Genomic DNA, 19,124 nt, shown 5'->3' with positions numbered 1-19,124 from the left:
CTCATTTGACCCAAAGAATCCCTATTGTCATTTGATGGAGTGCAGGAACCTAACAGAGGAAGGCAAGAGACTTCATCCACAATGAATGAAATTTTTTGCCATTTTGGTTTTGGAAGCTCACATGGGATCATTCTTAAGATCCATCAGGTGCTGAGAATCTAAGTCACAGCCACACACAGGCCCAAGAGGCTGATAAAGACACATCCCTTTCCAAAGCAATTAAGCAAAGAGCCACAGGTGAGGCCCATTCATTTCCATTTGAAAACTGTTTTCTTCAGGCTTCACAAAGGGGTGGCCTGACGCAAAGACCTTCCTGACATTCAGTGCAACACAACAATAAGTAAGCAAAAGGCCCAAAGCAGGGTTTCTGCACTGAGACTTTCCTGGTCACACTGATATCTGAGTTTTCTGAGATGCTCGCCATTCTCTTCAGCTATCCAGTACATGGCCATGTCACAGAGCTTGGAGGTGGTACATATTTTGGACACAAATCCATGAGCCTATTGTGGAGAGTGGCCAGAATTCAGGAAGAAAACTACAACTTAGAAAGATAGCAGGTGTTGCACATCGATAAGACAAGCTGCAGTCCATTCATATATTGGGCATGGGAAGATTTATACTAGACAGGACACATCCATTAATGCATTCTCTTTTCTAATGTCTACAACAACGGACACAGTGGGATACACAGAAACAGAAACACTCGCCGTGTCAAATGACTTACTAGAAACTGTCCACTCCAAACCAAACAAACCGCCTTTTCTATCTATTCTCAGAACATGAGACAAAACAACAAACCCACACCCACTCCCACAAAGGCACCTCCTTCCCCCAAGTACGTCTGTGACTATCCGGAGTGTCCTCTGACTGGTGGGCCATACTATGTTCCCCCGAAATGGCCTGTCTTCTCTCAGATCTTGTTTCCTTGACCAACTCTGTGAAGATGTCAGGAAAAAGTGGTTAGCCACTACCTGTTTTCTCAGGAAAGGTCCATCTTCAGAGCTCTCCTGGCATTTGGCCATCCTCACATCATTAGGTACCAAGAAAACTGACTCTGTTTTTAGTAAATCCAAACAAGTGAGCCCACTGGGACTGGGACTGGGACTGCCTCTGGGTGCCTGGCTTCTTGGATACCAAGTTCAGAGAGTTCCATCACCAAGGAAATGAGGTATGTCACATTCTTTGGAACTGAATGAGGTCACTGCCTTGGCAACCACTTTGTCCTAACAGTTGCTTCCAAGGGTAACATAAGATGGAGGTTGCCCCTAATTCCTGTGACACTTTCATAAGGTAGAATGTATATCACCATTGGCACCCGGGAACAGCTCTCCACTCAGCCCTGGTTTGGTCCATCTTCTGTACAATAAGAAGAGAGAGAGGCAGATTCAGACACATCCCTTCATCCTGACCAGGTTGTTTGCCATGGAAGATGACTTTTGCTCTCTCAGGTGCTTCATACCTGCCTACAACTTCTCCAGGTATCATTTGTGCATGGACATTTGAGGTTCTCATCAGGTGGAAGGTCCCCAACTTTCCTGTATTGTAAGAACCACTCTGTCCCTGCTCTTCTGTAAAATGATTGAGGGAACAGTGTATACTTGGGGTTAAAAACAGGTTTGATTTGGGTTACGAGTGATTCTGTGTGATGAATAATGGTATTGGGAACCTGCAATATTTACAAGAATATAGAGGTGAAATATAAGTAGGAAAACAGAAATCTAGGTATGATTTGAAGCCCAGAAGGGTTTTGCCCTTGATTGGGATACTTAGCTTTGAATGATGTTCTGCAAAGATGCCTCAGATAATTCGATATACAATGGCATAGGACCTTGTACATTGGATGATTGAATTTAGAGAGAACATCCAGTCAAAAAGGGATATTCAATAGGATTAGGAAGATAGTCGGTAGGTTTAGGAAGAAGACTGAGTATAGAATTTGGACCAAAAGTTCTTTAGCAATAGACTTTCGGTTGTTGAGTGAATGTAAATGTCAGCACATATGAAGAGTCAGTCACTATGTTGAACTGAGGAAAATATGTAGAAAAGCAGATATCAATAGAAATATTAGGAAATCAGGCAAAGTATAAAGTGAGTGATAGAATTAGACATTTTCAACAGGGTTGAGTTTGAATATATAAATTAGGAAAAAAACAAATATGTAGTCACCAATAGGATTGACAATTGACAGCATTAGGCAACCTGGACATGGATGTTTTTAGAAATCCATGTTCACTTTCCATTTAGGCTTTGGTACAATCATAAGTGTGACCTTTCCATTTTTTGTCCAGAATATTACTGTGATAATGAGGTGACATGAGTATTTCTTTCACCATTTCTGGGAGCAATATATTGAAGATGTAAAATGAGAATCGGGGTTACAAAGAGGTGTACCCTGTTTCTAGGTATATAGAGAAAAAGCATGAATAGACCATACTTTGAATAAATAATATAACTTTTTTGAACTTTAAATAATGAACTGAACTGATATCTGAAAAATTAAAGGAAATCGTATATTGATATACAATCATTCATTCCAACCAGGTATATATGTAATGGAAATATTTGTGTTTTGGTTTATCATGAAGAGTGTGTGACGTTTGCTTCAAAATGATTATGGAAATTCAAAATAATGTGTTTGGAAAGAAGTCTCACGAAAAGACCAGTCAAGAAACCCTGACAATACATGTGTTCTGAAGCAAGAAGTGGTGAAAGTTGAAACAAATGCTTATTAATTTGTGAACTTGTGGATGAAATGTATATCCTGTGATGTGCAAAAACTGAAGAAACAATAATGTACCAGTGTCGAATACAAATGAATGACAAATTACATATCATGTCCCATAGGAGTCTACTTGCATTGATGTTAGACTGGGTCAGTTACTGTAGAATAATTAGGATTTGTATGCACCATTCACTGAAGTTAGTTTTCAGTACTAGGAAACAAATATGTATTTCAGGTAGATGAATATTTCTGATTATCATCTTGTGAAAAGTGGATTATAAATCCACATACATGAACATGAATGAATTTAGAGAGTGTATATTAGACACATATATTTCATATTTTGAAAAATTTGGAGAGTATATCTATATCTATATCTATATCTATACACACACACACACACACACACACACACACACACACAACTCACAGACATTAAAAAGTACCAATATAAATTCCAATCGAAATTCATCACTAAATATGTATCATCCACAAATGCAAAAATATTTATTTTACTGAACATGAGCTAATGAATAATGTTGTTCTACTAGGACGCTCTCCTATAAGTTGAATTTTCATTTCCAACAGCATTTAGGAGGAGTGAACTCTTCTCACAATTTGTATCTGCCAAGACAGCCACCTCACAAAAATGTACGTGTGATACCTGGTAGGATTCTATATATGCATATAAATATACGTGTGTGAAGAGACTACAGAAAAAGGAAACAAGAATTCACATATTTGTTAAGTTTAAAACACATGGAGAATATTTCAAATAAATTTGACTAGATTTATAACTCCTACCTTATATAATGCAAATGTCAAGTCCAACTATACAACATGTCTCCTCTGAAGTACTTGTATTTCTAATGTGTTGGGTTAATTTTCTCCATTATATTAGGATGAATAGTCTGAGTCTACTAGGTATGGGTTAGTGTCAGGGATTCAGTATTTCGAATGGAAAATTGGAAAATGAATCCAATGTGTATGTAAATATATGCTGCACAAATATCCTCCCGCTCTCATCCAGAACAATGCCTTGACATTACCTTCACCCCAAGTAAGACACAATTAGAGGAGAAGAGTTACAAAATCAGTGAATACATATCTGGAATGGAAAATGTTCAGGAGTTCACAACCTTGGAGGTGGTAGAGGAGTTTCCAAAACTAAGGGACAGGGTAAACAGTCCACAAACATGGAGCTCTGCTGGCCTAAAAACTTTTTGAGAAACTGCCTCTGAGCTTCCACACTTGAAATATATGTTGTTTTCAGGAGATTTGGCTTCCTCTGTAGTGAGAACATCAAAGCTGGGTCTGCATCTATGTGACCTGGAGGACATGGTTTCTTATTTTCCAATGAACAAGATGAAGCAGTGCTGAATCCTATCTTTGTAGGTAAATGGGGCCATTGGGGACTAAGTGTCTCCCCGTGTGGACTGTGAAGCCATTTGGTCCTCTTCCACTTTTTGTGGTGTTTTTGCTGCTGCACTGTGAGTTTGATATTTGTTTCACGAAATACTAGGAGCTAACCGGGGACACAGTGCTGGAGGGAGTTCTGTCACGTGTGGTGGGTCAGGGTCTGCAAGAGAATGCACCAACTAGGCTCCTATCTGTCACAGCTTGCCCCATTGCCCCCTTGTCCATATCAACCTGATTCTTAATTTTCCTCTGAAAACTCTCCATGTAACAAGATGCCTTTACATATAAGGGTCTGCTGGCTGCACCATGTCAGTTACAAGCCATTTGGAATCCAATGGTAGATCCACATGGCCCTACCACGGATGTTTTATCAAACACCTCCCCACCACTGCTCTAGACCCACTACTCAGCAGGCTCCAAATTTCTGGCATATCTGTTCTACACCATTTTCATGAAACTCAGTAAATCAAGGCACTGTCTGGTATACTCATGATCAGCAGCAGGACATCCAATGTTTCTCCAGTGCCACCTGGTCATAGGAATTTCAAAAATTTCATGGTATTTATCTAGCCATTTTTCAAGCATGAAGTTGGAGGCACTGTGGGTTTCAGTTCATTCAGCAAACATTAAATGGTGAGGAAGCTCATTTCAATGAAATCTCTGGAGAACTCTCACAGGCATGTCTTCCCAAAGAGTGGACAAAAGGTAACATTAGGCCAGGCCCATTGAGGTCTACAATGTGAGGTCCATGTGTGTTTTGACTCTCAACTATGGCTGCCATTTCTTTAAGAATAAAATCATGTGATATCCTTGCTGAGATTCCCAGGCCTCTGTGGAAATCCACCCGGGGCCTAGGTCTCTGTTTCCAAGAGCGACTTTCATGCGTGGCCTCTTAAAATCCCAACAAAATTCATGGCAATGCTTCTCTGAGTTCAGTTCCAAAACCCAGTCTCTAAGGGGAATCACACCAGAGTTCAAGCCCACGTGGACCCAGTCATTTTTTCCAATGCCACACAAATGACAAAAATTAAAACCAAACCACTCCCACATGGCCCTCATCTTATTCCATATAGTCAATCATCTTAACCTCTGGCTGGAGGTTTCCATGAGGGGCGCAGCCAATGACAGTGTCCAAAATCAGCTCGTTTGCCCCTCATTTTCTAAAGTCAGGGTAGCCTGGACACCGTTTCTGTGAACCAGGAGTGAACAAATAAGCCTGCGGTTAATACTTCTGTGTTTCTCCAATTTGAGGCCTACTGATTTTAGGTATAGATTCTTTAGGTGATTTAGAGTCATGCGAAAACACAAGCACCTCTACAGGGCTTTGAAGAACTCATTTGACCCAAAGAATCCCTATTGTCATTTGATGGAGTGCAGGAACCTTAGAGAGGAAGGAAGAGACTTCATCCACAATGAATGAAATTTTTTGCCATTTTGGTTTTGGAAGCTCACATGGGATCATTCTTAAGATCCATCAGGTGCTGAGAATCTAAGTCACAGCCACACACAGGCCCAAGAGGCTGATAAAGACACATCCCTTTCCAAAGCAATTAAGCAAAGAGCCACAGGTGAGGCCCATTCATTTCCATTTGAAAACTGTTTTCTTCAGGCTTCACAAAGGGGTGGCCTGACGCAAAGACCTTCCTGACATTCAGTGCAACACAACAATAAGTAAGCAAAAGGCCCAAAGCAGGGTTTCTGCACTGAGACTTTCCTGGTCACACTGATATCTGAGTTTTCTGAGATGCTCGCCATTCTCTTCAGCTATCCAGTACATGGCCATGTCACAGAGCTTGGAGGTGGTACATATTTTGGACACAAATCCATGAGCCTATTCTGGAGAGTGGCCAGAATTCAGGAAGAAAACAACAACTTAGAAAGATAGCAGGTGTTGCACATCGATAAGACAAGCTGCAGTCCATTCATATATTGGGCAGGATGAATTTTGGTATGATTTATACTAGACAGGACACATCCATTAATGCATTCTCTTTTCTAATGTCTACAACAACGGACACAGTGGGATACACAGAAACAGAAACACTCGCCGTGTCAAATGACTTACTAGAAACTGTCCACTCCAAACCAAACAAACCGCCTTTCCTATCTATTCTGAGAACATGAGACAATACAACAAACCCACACCCACTCCCACAAAGGCACCTCCTTCCCCCAAGTACCTCTGTGACTATCCGGAGTGTCCTCTGACTGGTGGGCCATACTATGTTCCCCCGAAATGGCCTGTATTCTCTCAGATCTTGTTTCCTTGACCAACTCTGTAAAGATGTCAGGAAAATGTGGTTAGCCACTACCTGTTTTCTCAGGAAAGGTCCATCTTCAGAGCTCTCCTGGCATTTGGCCATCCTCACATCATTAGGTACCAAGAAAACTGACTCTGTCCTTGGTAAATCCAAACAAGTGAGCCCACTGGGACTGGGACTGGGACTGCCTCTGGGTGCCTGGCTTCTTGGATACCAAGTTCAGAGAGTTCCATCACCAAGGAAATGAGGTATGTCACATTCTTTGGAACTGAATGAGGTCACTGCCTTGGCAACCACTTTGTCCTAACAGTTGCTTCAAAGGGTAACATAAAATGGAGGTTGCCCCCGCTTCCTGTGACACTTTCATAAGGTAGAATGTATATCACCATTGGCACCCGGGAACAGCTCTCCACTCAGGCCTGGTTTGGTCCATCTTCTCTACAATAAGAAGAGAGAGATTCAGATTCAGACACATCCCTTCATCCTGACCAGGTTGTTTGCCATGGAAGATGACTTTTGCTCTCTCAGGTGCTTCATACCTGCCTACAACTTCTCCAGGTACCATTTGTGCATGGACATTTGAGGTTCTCATCAGGTGGAAGGTCCCCAACTTTCCTGTATTGTAAGAACCACTCTGTCCCTGCTCTTCTGTAAAATGATTGAGGGAACAGTGTATACTTGGGGTTAAAAACAGGTTTGATTTGGGTTACGAGTGATTCTGTGTGATGAATAATGGTATTGGGAACCTGCAATATTTACAAGAATATAGAGGTGAAATATAAGTAGGAAAACAGAAATCTAGGTATGATTTGAAGCCCAGAAGGGTTTTGCCCTTGATTGGGATACTTAGCTTTGAATGATGTTCTGCAAAGATGCCTCAGATAATTCGATATACAATGGCATAGGACCTTGTACATTGGATGATTGAATTTAGAAGAGAACATCCAGTCAAAAAGGGATATTCAGTAGGATTAGGAAGATAGTCGGTAGGTTTAGGAAGAAGAGTGAGTATAGGATTTGGACCAAAAGTTCTTTAGCAATAGACTTTCGGTTGTTGAGTGAATGTAAATGTCAGCACATATGAAGAGTCAGTCACTATGTTGAACTGGGGAAAATATGTAGAAAAGCAGATATCAATAGAAACATTACGAAATCAGGCAAAGTATAAAGTGAGTGATAGAATTAGACATTTTCAACAGGGTTGATTTTGAATATATAAATTAGGAAAAAAACAAATATGTAGTCACCAATAGGATTGACAATTGACAGCATTAGGCAACCTGGACATGGATGTTTTTAGAAATCCATGTTCACTTTCCATTTAGGCTTTGGTACAATCATAAGTGTGACCTTTCCATTTTTTGTCCAGAATATTACTGTGATAATGAGGTGACATGAGTATTTCTTTCACCATTTCTGGGAGTAATATATTGAAGATGTAAAATGAGAATCAGGGGTACAAAGAGGTGTACCCTGTTTCTAGGAACATAGAGAAAAAGCATGAATAGACCATACTGTGAATAAATAATATAACTTTTTTGAACTTTAAATAATGAATTGAACTGATATCTGAAAAATTAAAGGAAATCGTATATTGATATACAACCATTCATTCCAACCAGGTATATATGTAATGGAAATATTTGTGTTTAGGTTTATCATGAGGAGTGTGTGAGTTTTGCTTCAAAATGATTATGGAAATTCAAAATAATGTGTTTGGAAAGAAGTCTCATGAAAAGACCAGTCAAGAAACCCTGACAATACATGTGTTCTGAAGCAAGAAGTGGTGAAAGTTGAAACAAATGCTTATTAATTTGTGAACTTGAGGATGAAATGTATATCCTGTGATTTGCAAAAACTGAAGAAACAATAATGTACCAGTGTCGAATACAAATGAATGACAAATTACAGATCATGTCCCATAGGAGTCTACTTGCATTGATGTTAGACTGGGTCAGATACTGTAGAATAATTAGGATTTGTATTCACCATTCACTGAAGTTAGTTTTCAGTACTAGGAAACAAATATGTATTTCAGGTGGATGAATATTTCTGATTATAATCTTGTGAAAAGTGGATTATAAATCCACATACATGAACATGAATGAATTTAGAGAGTGTATATTAGACGCATATATTTCATATTTTGAAAAATTTGAAGAGTATATCTATATCTATATCTATATCTATATCTATACACACACACACACACACACACACACAAACACAAACACTCACAGACATTAAAAATACCAATGTAAATGCAATCGAAATTCATCAGTAAATATGTATCATCCACAAATGCAAAAATATTTATTTTACTGAACATGAGTTAATGTATAATGTTGTTCTACTAGGACGCTCTCCTATAGGTTGAATTTTCATTTCCAACAGCATTTAGGAGGAGTGAACTCTTCTCACAATTTGTATCTGCCAAGACAGCCACCTCACAAAAATGTACGTGTGATACCTGGTAGGATTCTATATATGCATATAAATATACATGTGTGAATAGGCTACAGAAAAGGGAAACAAGAATTCACATATTTGTTAAGTTTAAAAACACATGGAGAATATTTCAAATAAAATTTGACTAGATTTAAAACTCCTACCTTATATAATGCAAATGTCAAGTCCAACTATACAACATGTCTCCTCTGAAGTACTTGTATTTCTAATGTGTTGGGTTAATTTTCTCCATTATATTAGGATGAATAGTCTGAGTCTACTAGGTATGGGTTAGTGTCAGGGATTCAGTATTTCGAATGGAAAATTGGAAAATGAATCCAATGTGTATGTAAACATATGCTGCACAATTATCCTCCCGCTCTCATCCAGAACAAAGCCTTGACATTACCTTCACCCCAAGTAAGACACAATTAGAGGAGAAGAGTTACAAAATCAGTGAATACATATCTGGAATGGAAAATGCTCAGGAGTTCACAACCTTGGAGGTGGTAGAGGAGTTTCCAAAACTAAGGGACAGAGTAAACCCTCCACAAACATGGAGCTCTGCTGGCCTAAAAACTTTTTGAGAAACTGCCTCTGAGCTTCCACACTTGAAATATATGTTGTTTTCAGGAGATTTGGCTTCCTCTGTAGTGAGACCATCAAAGCTGGGTCTGCATCTATGTGACCTGGAGGACATGGTTTCTTATTTTCCAATGAACAAGATGAAGCAGTGCTGAATCCTATCTTTGTAGGTAAACTGAGGCCACTGGGGACTAAGTGTCTCCCCGTGTGGACTGTGAAGCCATTTGGTCCTCCTCCACTTTTTGTGGTGTTTTTGCTGCTGCACTGTGAGTTTGGTATTTGTTTCACGAAATACTAGGAGCTAAACTGGGACACAGTGCTGGAGGGAGTTCTGTCACGTGTGGTGGGTCAGGCTCTGCAAGAGAATGCACCAACTAGGCTCCTATCTCTCACAGCTTGCCCCATTGCCCCCTTGTCCATATCAACCTGATTCTTAATTTTCCTCTGAAAACTCTCCATATAATAAGATGCCTTTACATATAAGGGTCTGTTGGCTGCACCATGTCAGTTACAAGCCATTTGGAATCCAATGGTAGATAAACATGGCCCTACCACGGATGTTTTATCAAACACCTCCCCACCATTGCTCTAGACCCACTACTCAGCAGGCTCCAACTTACTGGCATCTCTGTTCTACACCATTTTCATGAAACTCAGTAAATCAAGGCACTGTCTGGTATACTCATGATCAGCAACAGGACATCCAATGTTTCTCCAGTGCCACCTGGTCATAGGAATTTCAAAAATTTCATGGTATTTATCTAGCCATTTTTCAAGCATGAAGTTGGAGGCACTGTGGGTTTCAGTTCATTCAGCAAACATTAAATGTTGAGGAAGCTCATTTCAATGAAATCTCTGGAGAACTCTCACAGGCACGGCTTCCCAAAGAGTGGACAAAAGGTCACATTAGGCGAGGCCCATTGAGGTCTACAATGTGAGGTCCATGTGTGTTTTGACTCTCAACTATGGCTGCCATTTCTTTAAGAATAAAATAATGTGATATCCTTGCTGAGATTCCCAGGCCTCTGTGGAAATCCACCCGGGGCCTAAGTCTCAGTTTCCAAGAGCGACTTTCATGCGTGGCCTCTTAAAATCCCAACAAAATTCATGGCAATGCTTCTCTGAGTTCAGTTCCAAAAACCCAGTCTCTAAGGGGAATCACACCAGAGTTCAAGTCCACGTGGACCCAGTCATTTTTTCCAATGCCACACAAATGACCAAAATTAAAACCAAAACACTCCCACATGGCACTCATCTTATTCTGTATAATCAATCATCTTAACCTCTGGCTGGAGGTTTCCATGAGGGGCGCAGCCAATGACAGTGTCCAAAATCTGCTCGTTTGCCCCTCATTTGCCTAACGTCAGGGTAGCCTGGACACCGTTTCTGTGAACCAGGAGTGAACAAATAAGCCTGCCGTTAATACTTCTGTGTTTCTCCAATTTGAGGCCTACTGATTTTAGGTATCGATTCTTTAGGTGATTTAGAGTCATGCGAAAACACAAGCACCTCTGCAGGGCTTTGAAGAACTCATTTGACCCAAAGAATCCCTATTGTCATTTGATGGAGTGCAGGAACCTAACAGAGGAAGGCAAGAGACTTCATCCACAATGAATGAAATTTTTTGCCATTTTGGTTTTGGAAGCTCACATGGGATCATTCTTAAGATCCATCAGGTGCTGAGAATCTAAGTCACAGCCACACACAGGCCCAAGAGGCTGATAAAGACACATCCCTTTCCAAAGCAATTAAGCAAAGAGCCACAGGTGAGGCCCATTCATTTCCATTTGAAAACTGTTTTCTTCAGGCTTCACAAAGGGGTGGCCTGAGGCAAAGACCTTCTTGACATTCAGTGCAACACAACAATAAGTAAGCAAAAGGCCCAAAGCAGGGTTTCTGCACTGAGACTTTCCTGGTCACACTGATTACTGAGTTTTCTGAGATGCTCGCCATTCTCTTCAGCTATCCAGTACATGGCCATGTCACAGAGCTTGGAGGTGGTACATATTTTGGACACAAATCCATGAGCCTATTCTGGAGAGTGGCCAGAATTCAGGAAGAAAACAACAACTTAGAAAGATAGCAGGTGTTGCACATTGATAAGACAAGCTGCAGTCCATTCATATATTGGGCAGGATGAATTATGGGATGATTTATACTAGACAGGACACATTCATTAATGCATTCTCTTTTCTAATGTCTACAACAACGGACACAGTGGGATACACAAAACACTCGCCGTGTCAAATGACTTACTAGAAACTGTCCACTCCAAACCAAACAAACCACATTTCCTATCTATTCTCAGAACATGAGACAAAACAATAAACCCACACCCACTCCCACAAAGGCACCTCCTTCCCCCAAGTAGGTCTGTGACTATCCGGAGTGTCCTGTGACTGGTGGGCCATACTATGTTCCCCCGAAATGGCCTGTCTTCTCTCAGATCTTGTTTCCTTGACCAACTTTGTGAAGATGTCAGGAAAAAGTGGTTAGCCACTACCTGTTTTCTCAGGAACGGTCCATCTTCAGAGCTCTCCTGGCATTTGGCCATCCTCACATCATTAGGTACCAAGAAAACTGACTCTGTCCTTGGTAAATCCAAACAAGTGAGCCCACTGGGACTGGGACTGGGACTGCCTCTGGGTGCCTGGCTTCTTGGATACCAAGTTCAGAGAGTTCCATCACCAAGGAAATGAGGTATGTCACATTCTTTGGAACTGAATGAGGTCACTGCCTTGGCAACCACTTTGTCCTAACAGTTGCTTCCAAGGGTAACATAAGATGGAGGTTGCCCCTACTTCCTGTGACACTTTCATAAAGTAGAATGTATATCAACCATTGTCACCTGGGAACAGCTCTCCACTCAGGCCTGGTTTGGTCCATCTTCTCTACAATAAGAAGAGAGAGATTCAGATTCAGACACATGTCTTCATCCTGACCAGGTTGTTTGCCATGGAAGATGACTTTTGCTCTCTCAGGTGCTTCATACCTGCCTACAACTTCTCCAGGTATCATTTGTGCATGGACATTTGAGGTTCTCATCATGTGGAAGGTCCCCAACTTTCCTGTATTGTAAGAACCACTCTGTCCCTGCTCTTCTGTAAAATGATTGAGGGAACGGTGTATACTTGGGGTTAAAAACAGGTTTGATTTGGGTTACGAGTGATTCTGTGTGATGAATAATGGTATTGGGAACCTGCAATATTTACAAGAATATAGAGGTGAAATATAAGTAGGAAAACAGAAATCTAGGTATGATTTGAAGCCCAGAAGGGTTTTGCCCTTGACTGGGATACTTAGCTTTGAATGATGTTCTGCAAAGATGCCTCAGATAATTCCATATACAATGGCATAGGACCTTGTACATTGGATGATTGAATTTAGAAGAGAACATCCAGTTAAAAAGGGATATTCAGTAGGATTAGGAAGATAGTCGGTAGGTTTAGGAAGAAGAGTGAGTATAGGATTTGGACCAAAAGTTCTTTAGCAATAGACTTTCGGTTGTTGAGTGAATGTAAATGTCAGCACATATAAATAGTCAGTCACTATGTTGAACTGGGGAAAATATGTAGAAAAGCAGATATCAATAGAAACATTACGAAATCAGGCAAAGTATAAAGTGAGTGATAGAATTAGATATTTTCAACAGGGTTGAGTTTGAATATATAAATTAGGAAAAAAACAAATATGTAGTCACCAATAGGATTGACAATTGACAGCATTAGGCAACCTGGGCATGGATGTTTTTAGAAATCCATGTTCACTTTCCATTTAGGCTTTGGTACAATCATAAGTGTGACCTTTCCATTTTTTGTCCAGAATATTACTGTGATAATGAGGTGACATGAGTATTTCTTTCACCATTTCTGGGAGCAATATATTGAAGGTGTAAAATGAGAATCGGGGGTACAAAGAGTTGTACCCTGTTTCTAGGAACATAGAGAAAAAGCATGAATAGACCATACTGTGAATAAATTATATAACTTTTTTGAACTTTAAATAATGAATTGAACTGATATCTGAAAAATTAAAGGAAATCATATATTGATATACAATCATTCATTCCAACCAGGTATATATCTAATGGAAATATTAGTGTTTTGGTTTATTATGAAGAGTGTGTGAGTTTTGCTTCAAAATGATTATGGAAATTCAAAATAATGTGTTTGGAAAGAAGTCTCATGAAAAGACCAGTCAAGAATCAATGACAATACATGTGTTCTTAAGCAAGATGATTAAAGTTGAAACAAATGCTTATTAATTTGTGAACTTGTGGATGAAATGTATATCCTGTGATTTGCAAAAACTGAAGAAACAATAATGTACCAGTGTCGAATACAAATGAATGACACATTACATATCATGTCCCATAGGAGTCTACTTGCATTGATGTTAGACTGGGTCAGTTACTGTAGAATAATTAGGATTTGTATGCACCATTCACTGAAGTTAGTTTTCAGTACTAGGAAACAAATATGTATTTCAGGTGGATGAATATTTCTGATTATCATCTTGTGAAAAGTTGATTATAAATCCACATACATGAACATGAATGAATTTAAAGTGTGTATATTAGACACATATATTTCATATTTTGAAAAATTGGCAGAGTATATCTATATCTATATCTATATATACACACACACACACACACACACACACACACACACAACACTCACAGACATTAAAAAGTACCAATATAAATGCCAATCGAAATTCATCAGTAAATATGTATCATCCACAAATGCAAAAATATTTATTTTACTGAACATGAGTTAATGTATAATGTTGTTCTACTAGGACTCTCTCCTATAGGTTGAATTTTCATTTCCAACAGCATTTAGGAGGAGTGAACTCTTCTCACAATTTTTATCTGCCATGACAGCCATCTCACAAAAATGTACGTGTGATACCTGGTAGGATTCTATATATGCATATAAATATACACGTGTGAATCGGCTACAGAAAAGGGAAAGAAGAATTCACATATTTGTTAAGTTTAAAAACACATGAGAATATTTCAATTAAAATTTGACTAGATTTATAACTCCTACCTTATATAATGGAAATGTCAAGTCCAACTATACAACATGTCTCTGGAGAACCTTTGGATGTCCTGTTGTTTATCATGAGTATACTAGACAGTGTCTTGATTGACTGTGTTTCATGAAAATGATCTAGAACAGACATGCCAGTAAGTTGGTGCCTGCTGAGTAGTGTCCCTAGAGCAGTGGTGTGTATGTGTGTCATAATACATCTCTGATGTGGCCATATGGATTTGCCATTGGCTTCCAAATGGCTTGTGACAGACATGGTGAGGCCAGCAGACACTAATATGTAAGGGCGTCTTGTTATATGGAGAGGTTTCATGGCAATGTTAAGAATCAGGTTGCAATAGACAAGGGAAAAAGATATGTGGGATAGAAGCCTGGTTGGTGCATTCTCCTGCAGACCCTGACCCACCACATGTGGCAGAACTCCATCCAGCACTGTGTCCCTTTTGAACTCCTTGTATTTCGTGAAGCAAATACCAAACTACCAATGCAGGAGAAAGAAAAACCATGAAAAAGTGGAGGATGACAAAATGGCTTCACAGCCCAGATGGGGAGAGACTTAGCACGCACTGGTCACATTTTACTTAAAAGAGAGAATTCACCACTGCTGCCTCATGTTCATTAGAAAATAAGAAACCATGTCCTCCAGGTCACATAGAATCAGACCCAGCTTTGATGGTCTCACGACAAAGGAAGCTAAAGCTCCTGAAAACAACATATATTTCAAGTGCCCAACCTCAGAGGCAGTTTATCAAGAAGTCCTTTAGGCCAGCAGAGCTCCATGTTTGTGGAGTTTTTAACCTTTCACTTACTTATGGAAACTTCTCTACCACATCCAAGGTTGTGAACTCCTGAGCATTTTCCATTCCAGTTATATATTCACAGATTTTATAACTCTTCTCCACTAATTGTGTCTTACTTGGGGTGAAGGTAATGTCAAGGCATTGTTCTGGATGAGAGAGGGGAAATATTTTGTGTAGCACATATTTGATAGACATTGGATTCTTTTTCCTATTTTCCATTCAAAATACTGAATCCCTGACACTAACACATACCCTACTAGACTCTGACTACTAATCCTAATATGATGGAGAAAAATAACCCAAATAGAACAGAAATACAAGCAGGTCAGAGGAGGCATGGTGTATTTTTGAACTTTTCTTTTGCATAATAAATGTTAGGTGTTATAAATCTAGTGAATTTTTATTTGGAATAGTTTTTCATGTGTTTTTAAAATTAACAAATATGTGAATCCCTGCCTCCCTTTCTCTCTAGCCTATACAGCACATGTATTTTTATATGTACATATAGAATCCTACCTGGTATCACACGTACATTTTTGTGAGGTTGCTGACTCGGCAGATATAAATTGTGTGAAGAGACTACCCCTCTTAAACGCTGTTGGAACTAAAAATTCAACCTATGGGTGAGCTTCCTAGTACAACAACATTATACATAATTTCATGTTCAGTAAAGTATATATTTTTGCATCAGTAGATGTTATATATTTCATTATAAATTTCATTTGGCATATATTGCTACTTTTTTATGTTTCTCTGTGTGTTTTTTTGGTATATATATATATATATATATATATATATATATATATATATATACTCTCCTGATTTATCAAAACATGAAATATATGTGTCTTATATACACTCTCTACATTCATACATTCATTCATGTTCATGCATGAGGAAATATAATCAACTTTTCTCAAGATTATTATTGGAAATATTCATCCACCTGAAATACATATTTGTTTCCTTGTACTGACAACTCACTTCTGTGAATGGTGCATACAAATCCTAATAATTCTACAGTATCTGACCCAGTTTAACATCAATGCAAGTAGATTCCTATGGGACATGATGTGTATTTTGACGTTCATTTATATTCCACACTGCTACATTAATATTTCTGCAGTTTTTGCACATCATAGGATATATATTTCATCCACAAGTTCACAACTTTATAGGTATTTTTTCACTTTTAATCATTTCCTGCTTCAGAACACATGTATTCCTCCCGGTTTCTTGACTGGTCTTTTCATGAGACTTCTCTGCAAACACATTTTTTTTTTAATTTCATAATCAGTTTTGAAGCAAAACTCACACACTTTTCATGATAAACCATAAATCTAATATCACCATTAGATGCATAACTGTTTGGAATGGATGATTGTATATCAATATTAGGTTTCCTCTATATTTTCAGAAATCAATTCAATCCATTATTTAAAGTTCGAACCAGTTATATTATTTATTCACAGTATGGTCTATTCATGCATTATCTCTATATTCATAGGCACAAGGTACACCTATTTGTACCCCCAATTAATTTATACGTCTTCAAAATATTGCTTTCCTACATATTTTACCCAGTTCATCATTGTGACTGACTCTTCACATGTGCTGACATTTACATTCACTCTCTACCTGAAACCCTATTGCTAAAGAACTTTTGGTCCAAATTTTATACTCACTCTTTTATCTAAACCCACCGACTATTTTCCTAATCCTACCGAATATCCCTTTTTGACTGGATGTTCTCTTCCACATTCAATCATCCAAATTAGAAGGTCCTATGCCATAGTATATTGATTTAACTGAGACAACTGTGCAGGACATAAATCAATGCTAAGTATCCCAATCAAGGGCCCAATGCCCTTCTGGGCTTCAAAACTTACCTAGATTTCTGTTTTCATACTTATATTTCACCTATATATTCTTATAAATATCGCAGGTTCCTAATACAAATATTCATTCCAGAGAATGATTCCTAACCCAAATTGAACATGTTATTAACCCTAACCATACACTTTTCCCTCAATCTAATTTTACAGAAGAGCAGGGACAGAGTTGGTCTTACAATACAGGAATATAGGCGATCTTCCAGCTGCTGAAAACCTAAAAGTTCCATGCTGAAATGATCCTTGGAGAAGATGTAGGCATCTATGAAGGACATGCAAGAGCAAAAGTCATCTTCCATGGCAAACAACCTGGTCAGGTTGATGGGATGTGTCTGAATTAGCCTCTCTCTTCCTAATGTAGAGAAGATGGACCAAACCATGCCTGTGTGGAGAGCTGTTCCCCGGTGCCTATGGTTGATATACCATTCTAACATATGAATGAGTCACAGCAAGTAGAGGCAGCCTCCATCTTTTGGGAACCATGTAAGCAACTGTTAAAACAAAGTGGTTTCCAAGGCAGTGACTTCATTCAGATCTTGAAGAAAGTGACATCACCTTACAGTTTTGGTAATGAAAGTCTGTGATCTTGGGATCCAGGAAACCAGGCACACAGAGTCAAACCCACTCCATGTCCCAGTGGGCTAACTTGTTTGGATTTAACAAGACAGAGTTACTCTTTCTTTGTACCTACTGTTGTGAGGACAGCCAAATGCCTGGAAACTATGAAGACTGGCCTTTCCAGAGAAAGCAGGTAGTTTCTCACCATGGGCTCCTGACAACATCACAGAGTTGGCCAAAGAGAACAGATTGGAGACAGGACACGCGATTTTGGGGGAACATAGTATGGCCCACAAGTCAGAGGACACTCCGGATAGTCACAGACCTACTTGGGGAAAGGAGGAGACTTTTTGGGTGTGAGTGTGAGTTTGTGGTTTTGTCTCATGTTCTGAGAATAGTTAGGAAAGCTGGTTTGTTTGTTTTGGAGTGGACTGTGTCTAGTAAGTCCTTTGACAAGGTGAGTGTTTCTGTGTCTATATATCATACTGTGTCCGTGATTGTAGACATTAGAAAAGAGAATGCATCAATGGATGTGTCCTGTCTACAAGAAAGCTTCAAAGCATTCATCCTGTGCAATTAATGAATGGACTGAAGGTTGCCGTATGGATGGGCAACTCCTGCCATCTTTCTAAATTCCTGTTTTCTTCCTGAATTCTGGACACTCTCCAGAATACGCTCATGATTTTGTGTCCAAGATATGTACCACCTCCATCTCTGTGACATGGCCATGTACTGGATAGCTGAAGGGAATGGCGAGTATCTCAGAAAACTCAGATATCAGTATGCCCAAGAAAGTCTCAGTGGAGAAACCCTGCTTTGGGCCTTTTGCTTACCTATTCTGTTGCCCTGAATGTCAGGAAGGTCTTTGCCTCAGGCCACACTTTGTGAAGCCTGCAGAAAATAGTTTTCAAATGGAAAAGAATGGTCATTACCTGTGCCTCTTGCTTAATTGCTTTGGAAATGGATGTTTCTGAATCAGCTTCTCAGCCCTATGTGAGGCTGTGGCTTAGATTCACAGCACATGATGGGTCTAAAGAAAAATCCCATGTGTGCATCCCAAACCAAAATGGGCAAAAGAGCTGTCAGAGTGGTTCTTACAATACAGGAAAGTTGGGGACCTTCCACCTGATGAGAACCTCAAATGTCCATGCACAAATGACACCTGGAGAAGTTGTAGGCAGGTATGAAGCACCTGAGAGAGCAAAAGTCATCTTCCATGGCAAACAATCTGGTCAGGATGAAGGGATGTGTCTGAATCTGAATCTCTCTGTTCTTATTGTAGAGAAGATGGACCTAACCAGGCCTGAGTGGAGAGCTGTTCCCGGGTGCCAATGGTTGATATACATTCTACCTTATGAAAGTGTCACAGGAAGTAGGGG

Source organism: Callospermophilus lateralis, unplaced genomic scaffold, assembly GCF_048772815.1.
Source record: "Callospermophilus lateralis isolate mCalLat2 unplaced genomic scaffold, mCalLat2.hap1 Scaffold_1242, whole genome shotgun sequence".
Classification (NCBI taxonomy): Eukaryota; Metazoa; Chordata; class Mammalia; order Rodentia; family Sciuridae; genus Callospermophilus; species Callospermophilus lateralis.
The sequence above is the reverse complement of the archived record's forward strand: the minus strand, read 5'-3'. Positions refer to the sequence as shown.